This window comes from Macrotis lagotis, chromosome 3 (genome assembly GCF_037893015.1).
Source record: "Macrotis lagotis isolate mMagLag1 chromosome 3, bilby.v1.9.chrom.fasta, whole genome shotgun sequence".
Classification (NCBI taxonomy): domain Eukaryota; kingdom Metazoa; phylum Chordata; class Mammalia; order Peramelemorphia; family Peramelidae; genus Macrotis; species Macrotis lagotis.
Window position 1 is genome coordinate 287,060,373 of NC_133660.1, and position 7,213 is coordinate 287,067,585.

The 7,213-nt window shown below is 42.4% G+C and overlaps 1 pseudogene; it reads left to right on the forward strand.

Moving 5' to 3' along the window:
* The first annotated feature begins 6,851 nt into the window (after positions 1-6,851).
* Positions 6,852-6,967, forward strand: LOC141519744 (U6 spliceosomal RNA; annotated as a pseudogene).
* The last annotated feature ends 246 nt before the right edge of the window (positions 6,968-7,213 follow it).

Genomic DNA, 7,213 nt, shown 5'->3' on the forward strand with positions numbered 1-7,213 from the left:
CTGCCCCCTGAATCCTCTAATTTGGGGCCAGAAGCAACCTCGGCATCACCTGATCCAATCTCTTCGTTTTACAGAAGAGGAAAAGAGGCTTGGTCCAAAGGGCCACAGTCACACTCTCAGGACCCAGTTTTGTCATCTAGGAGATGGCATGGAGTCTTCGCCTTTTGTATGGCTAGGACCCTGGACAGTTAGTCCAGTGAAACCTGGGGACCCTTGATCTGAATCATGTTTACAAATACTTAAAAATACAGATTACAAAGGAGGCCACAGATCTGTGAAAATAAAAATGAAATGCTTTCCTCATTCAAGTTCCTGGACCCCCCCCCCCCCATGTAACCTGTTCCCAGATCCAGAAAGGTCTGTGTGTGCCAAGGCAAGAGCCTCCTGGATCAAATGATCACTAACATCCTTTCCAGTTCTAACATTCTTCATTCTGTTCTCACTTTTTTCCCTGCTCTGAAATTCTAAGTCCTAAGGGTCCTTCTAGTTGTGACATCTGAAGACCTTTCCAATTCTCCTCATCTGCTGTGTAGATTGGTTTTCTTTCATAGAGAGAGGGGGTTGAGATTGAACCTCCCTATCTGGAGTGTGGCTGCCTTTCCCAGACCTGCTCTCTCCACCCCCAGCCCCCCGAAACTCTGCCTTCCTCTGTTTTCCAACCCCAGACTCCAATCACCTCTGGTCTTCTCTGATTTATGGCTTCAAGGGCTTCTACTTGTGACATTCCATGATAACACCCATTTCAAGTCTACCGTGCTCTGGGTCACAAAATAGGAACAGACAGTCCTTGCTACTGAGGTTCCCTTTAGCTGCTCCCTTCATCTTAATCTGATGAATGCATCCCATAGTCGAAAGTAGCTCCCTCTCCTCAGCATTCAGGGTCAAAGCATGTTTGGCAAATGTCCATTGCTCTGGATCCTCTATGTAAGAGGTGGAGCATTTTTCTTTCTTTTTCCTTCTCTTTCTCCTTTTCTTTTTTCTCTCATTCATTCTTTTTCTTCCTTCTCTTCCTTCCTTTCTTGCTCCCTCTTTTCCTCCTCTCCCCTCCCCTCTTGATTTTTTTCTTCCTTCCTCCCTTTCCTAAGCCACCCAAGGGGATGACTGGCAATAAGCATATTTTCTCTCCACTGGCAATAAGCATATTTTCTCTTCACTGGCACCATTCTATTGTCATTCCTTGGGGTGGATTTATTCTCCACCCCACGGGTTCTTCCTGGAAGACCAGTAATCAGTTTATTTAAGCTTCCAATTCTGGCTGTTCTGTACCTTCTCCTGTTCCTCTGGGTGGACCAGTTGGTATCACAAAGGTTTAAAAATTCATGATTACTTGCGTAAGAAGCAAGAAGCCGAGCTGAACTAAATACAAAGATTGCAGGATACCGCCTCTGAAAAATGTTACATGTTAGGAGGCACCTATGTGTCATGTTGTTGGAATTAGAAGACCCTAGTCTAAACTCTACCTTATATATTTGGGATTGATGTGACCCTGGGCAAGTCATCTATTTTCTCTGAATTTCTGTTTTCTCATCTATAAAAACAGGGATGATAATAGACCGTGCATGAGCCAAATGAAATAATAAAGGGCCACGTGAATGTTCTTGATGTTCTCCTCTGTTATAAGGGACCGAGGATTGTGCAGAGGAATACTAAAGGAGCCAAAAGCCAGCTCCTGCCTGCCAAGAGCTTCCAGTCTAGTGGAGTACCCCTCTTCTATTCCATCGTCTTCTGTACTTCTCTAGTGTCTTTGGGTAAAAGCTACATCCTCCTTGGAAAAGTATTGAACATTCTCTGCCTGTATGTCTAGTGAGGCCATGAGGGGCATACTCTGAAGCCAGGGGACCCGGCTGACTTTGGGGAAGCACAAGATTTCTGAGGCTCCCTTTCCCTCCGTTCTGCAAGAAGCATGATGGCCCCCTGGACCACTCAGGTTCCCACCACTCCAGTGTTCCCTGATGCTGTTTCCAGGAGGAAGGCATTTCTCGGAGACCTTTTAGCCATTCAGATTATTGGCTCTCCAAATTTCATGCTGTGGGCTTTCATGCCCCCCACGGGCCTCCTGGATCAATCCCCTCATTTCCATATAGGAGGAAACTTCCTCAGAGAGGAAGGCCGTCATTTTACAAATGAGAAAAGGCACATCTCCAAACGACCTACCCAAAGTCGGATGGCATCTCTACATTATCCTCCACTTCCTCCCCAGGTTGGTGCCAGACTGAGGAGACCCTTCAATGATAGACTAAGGAATGGCAACTAGTTTTCTCTCTTTGAAGTGTGGCGCAGCTGCCTCTTTCCCCATGAAGTACTCCTGGAGCATCCCAAGATGAGAATGGTGCTCGCTTCTCTGTAAATATTCTCCCACAAGATAATATAGGTAAGAAGCGTTCAGTCCAGGGCCCGTCCCATGGTAAGTGGTCTGGAATGCTTATTCCTTCCCTCCCTTCCCATGCTCTTATTCTGGCAGCCAGCAAGAAGATTGGATTGAAGGTTGAGCATTTTTTCTTTTTCCTTCTCTTTCTTTCTTTCTTCTCTTTCATCTTTTCTTTTTTCTCTCTAATTCATTTTCTTTTTCTTTCTTCCTTCTCTTCCTTCCTTTCTTGCTCCCTCTTTTCTCCTCCTCTCCCTGTCTCTGTCTCTCTGTCTCTGTCTGTCTCTTCTCTCTCTATCTCTCTCTCTCTGTCTCTCTCTGTGTATATCTTTCTCTGTCTCTCCTCTCTGTCTCTGTCTCTCTGTTTCTGTCCCTGTCTCTCTCTCAATTTTTTTCTTCCTTCCTCTCTTTCTAAGCCACCCAAGAGGATGACTGGCAAAAAGCATAGCCTCTCTCCACTGACATCATTCTATTATCGTTCTTTGGGTGCATTTGTTCTCCAACAAATCCTTCTCCCACCCACCATCCTCACTCTCACTCATTTTCAGTCTCTCCTTGTCTCCTAGCCTCCTCCCTGCCACCTACAAATCTATCCATGTCTCCCCCATCTTTAAGCACCTTCAGTTGACCACGTCCACAGCGCCAATCCCAGTTCTCTTCTCTCTTTTATGGCCAACCCTTGAGAAGTTAATCTGTGATCAAGGCTTCTCCTTTTCCTCTCACTTTACCTCTCTACAGTCTGACTTAGTGTCATTTAAGCACAACTGTTCTTTCCTTTGAAAGGAGAGACTGGAAGAAGGGAGGACAATAGAGACACTATTACAATAATTACAATATTACAATAATTCGGGAGACCTGAGTGATGGATGAGAGAAAGGGGCAGAGCTGAGGAGGGACTTGTGCAGTCACGTAGTGGCAACACCCAGACCCACATAGGTTATGGGCAGAGAGGGAGAAAAGCCAGAGATGACCCTGGGCTGGGAGCCGGCAGGAGTGTCAAGGAGGCCTGGGGAAAGAGTCTGGGCTCCATTTTGGACAGGTTGAGTTGGAGACAAGATGGGACATTCAGGCAGTTCGACAGCTCTGGACTGAAGCTCAGAAGGGGCGAGGGAAGCTAATGACCCTACTACCAAGTTCACAGGACTGTTAGAAGGCTTGAATGAGATCATGGTAATGATAAAAGGCTCTGTAACCTTTCAAAGGCTCTCTGGATATGAGCTGCTTTATTACATATACACTTGGGATCTATCTGGGGGAGAAATGATATTTGATCCTTTGGAAGAGATGAGATTTCAACACAAGCAGGAACACTTCAGGAAGGAGTCTTGGAAGGAAACTTCTGGGATTCTAAGAATCCTTCCCATTTGGGCCATTTCACCCTCTCAGTTGTCTACTGTATTGAGAGGGGATGGCCGCTGGGGGTGGAGGAGGGAGGAGATTGGGGAAGAATTTAAGCAAAAGTTCATAGGCAGGAATCCTAATAGATGCTTTTCTTTATGCCATTTTATAGTTGACAAAGAAATCTTCTTTTTTTTATAGTCAGAATTACATTTATTAAGCATTACACTTATTACTTCTACACTACACTGGACTTAGGTATGTGGCTTCCCCACAATCTGGAAAATCCATGAAAATTGTTTGGTCCTCCCTTCATACCAGAGAAGAAGTCTGAATTATTATGATATTAAAAGAAAAAATATGTTGATATTATACAATACAAATATTTTCTATATTTCTGTATCTATATCATCTGTTGGCCTTCCTGTATTAACTGGGGCTTCTGCAAAACTCCTCCAAAATTTCCATTTACTCTCTTATGCCAACTCACAATATATATATATATATATATATATATATATATATATATATATATATATATATATATATATATATATGTATATATGCATATGTGTGTATTAACTTTGAAAAGAGAAGTCTCTTCTTTACCATAATCCCAGGAGGTTGATTATGCAGATGGAATCATCTCGTTTTCACAGAAACAATGGAGGTTCACAGAGACAAAATGACCTAAAGAACTCTCAGTTCTAAGACCATCTCTCCATCCACTGATGACTTAGGGAAAGGGACAGGAAGGAGGCTAGCCAGACTAAAGCAGGAGATTCCCCCCCCAAAAAAAACCCACACACACCACTCTTCAAACATTGCCTATACATCTACCTACTAATGTAATAAAAAATGACAGTACTTCCTTACTGACATTACTTTGCAGTTTTAATGCAATGCCAATCAAACTATTCAGGAGATACTTTTCAGAATTTAATAAAATTACAAAATTCATTGGAAAAATAAAAGGTCAAGTATATCCAGGGAAATAATAAAAAGCAGTAGAGATAAAGGGCAAATAGATCTCCCAGACCTCAAACTATATTAGAAAGCAGTAGTCATCAAAAACATTTGACATCAATTAAAAAATAGAGAGAAAGATCAATGAACCAGACTAGTCATGGGAGAATCAGAAATAATGGAACTCAATAACCAAGTGTTTGACAAATGACTTAGGAAAGAACTCATTATTTGATTTAAAAAAGAGCAGGAATTAGGCTTAATTGCTGGAAATTAGGCTGCTCCATGGAGGACCTGGAAGGTTAGGAAGGCTTTGAGATGAAGTAGAGTCCCACCCTCCAGCCCTCCAATCAGAGGGCAGAGGAATAGAGGAAGTTGAGAGGGTGGCAAGTATCAAAAATGCAATGAATCCAATGAATGGATGATGATGATGATGATGATGATGATGATGATGATGATATTTCAGGTGATCAGCTCATCTTGGAAAGGTGTGATATGTAGATGGAAAATGGAGCTTGGGATATGATGGGTTAAAGATGTCTACAGGATATCCAGTTTTAGATGGCTAGTAGACAGAGATTTGAATCTAGAGATTAGGAAAAAGCTATACCTGAGAATCATTAAGGAATGAAACCGCAGGAATTGCTAAGTGAAGATGGTCTATTCTAAGAGGAAGAAGAGAAGAGGGTGCAGAAGAGAACTCTGAGAGATGCCTATTATTAGCAGTCATGATCTGGATGAAGGTCCAGCAAAGGAGACTGAGGAGTAGTCAGAAAGAGAAGCAGGGGGGCAGCTAGGTGGCACAGTGGATAAAGCACCGGCCCTGGAGTCAGGAGGACCTGAGTTCAAATCCGTTCTCAGACACTTAATTATGACTTAGCTGTCTGGCCTTGGGCAAGTCACTTAACCCCATTGCCTTGCAAAAAAAAGACTAAAAAAAAAGAAAGAGAAGCAGGGAACAGGATGAAAGAGGTGTCCCAAAAACATGGAGAAAAAAGGATATCAAGGAGGAGAGGCTGATTGACAGTAGCAAGGCAACAGAGAAGTGAAGATGGATGAGAATTGATAAAAGGCCATTAGATCTGGCCATTAAGAGAACACGAGAACACTAGTGACTTTGGAAAGAGCAGTTGTGCTTAAATGAGACTGAAGCCAGACTGTAAAGAGTTAAAGTGAGAGGAAAAGGAGGAGAAGCCTTGATCACAGATTAACTTCTCAAGCGTTGGCCATAAAAGAGAGAAGAGAACTGGGGTTGTAGCTAGGGGACATGGTCCACTGAAGGTACTTGAAGATGGGGGAGACATGGATAGATTTGTAGGTGGCAAAGAAGCAGCTAGAAGACAAGGAGAGACTGAAAAGAAGTGAGAGTGAGGATGGTGGGGGATAGAAGGATTTGTTGGAGAAAATGGGTATTTAAGGGTTTTGCCTGGTAAAAAGGGCTACCTCATCCCATGGGACAAGGGTGAAAGAGGGAGCAGAAGGCATCTGGGTGATGCAAAATTCAGAGAAGGGCAGAAGAGTGATCTCTTAACTGTTTACTTTGGCAGATATACTAGTTAGTCATGCTGCTCACTTGTATAACCAGTCTTTTGTAAGAATTGAATAGTTATGTCCCAAAAGCAATAAAACTGTTCATACCCTTTGACCTAGCACTTCCAATTCTAGTCTACATCCAGAAGAAATTATAGAAAAAAGGGAAAAATCCCACATATTCCAAAATATTCACAACAGCTCTTTTCATAGTGGCAAAGAAGTGGAAACTGAGGGGGTGTCCATCCATTGGAGAATGGCTAAACAAGTTATAGTACATGGAAATTATGGAATATTACTGTTCTATAAGAAACTTGGATGGTTGGACCCTAGAGAAGCATGGAATGACTTATGGGATCTGATGCTGAGCAAAGGGAAAGGGAACAACAACATTGTGAGATGATCAACCTTGCTGGAAGCTTCTTCTCTCAGCAGTTCAGAGAGCTAGGACATTAGATTGGCTAAAGACTATCTTATCCCCATCCAGAGGAAGAAAAACAAAACAAAACAAAATTCACCAAAAAACCCTGACCCTTCAGAATCTGATGAACACTTTATAAAATTGTCTCTTATGTATCTTTCCCTTAATCCGAATTCCTCACACCGAAAATAAATAATCTGTAAACATGTTTATCAAAATATCCACATCCATGTTGGCTTCGGCAGCACATATCCTAAAATGGGAATGATAGCTAGGATCATGATAGCAGATTAGCATGGCCCCTGCACAAGGATGGCATGCAAATTTGTGAAGCAAAATATACAATGCTAACTTGACTGTTCACCACTGGGGGGGGGGAGAGTGGAAGGAAATTTTGTAACTTAAAATTATACATGTGCCTATCGATGAAATTAAATAAATAAAAATTTTAAAAACCTAAAAAAAAGAGGAAAAAAGGAATTGAGTAGCTATAAGAAGTTAAGCATCATCCCTCCCTTCCTTGCCCCCACCAATTTAAGAATGATTAGGAAAAGTAAAGGCTACCATATTGGCAGTGGGGGTAGGGGGAATAT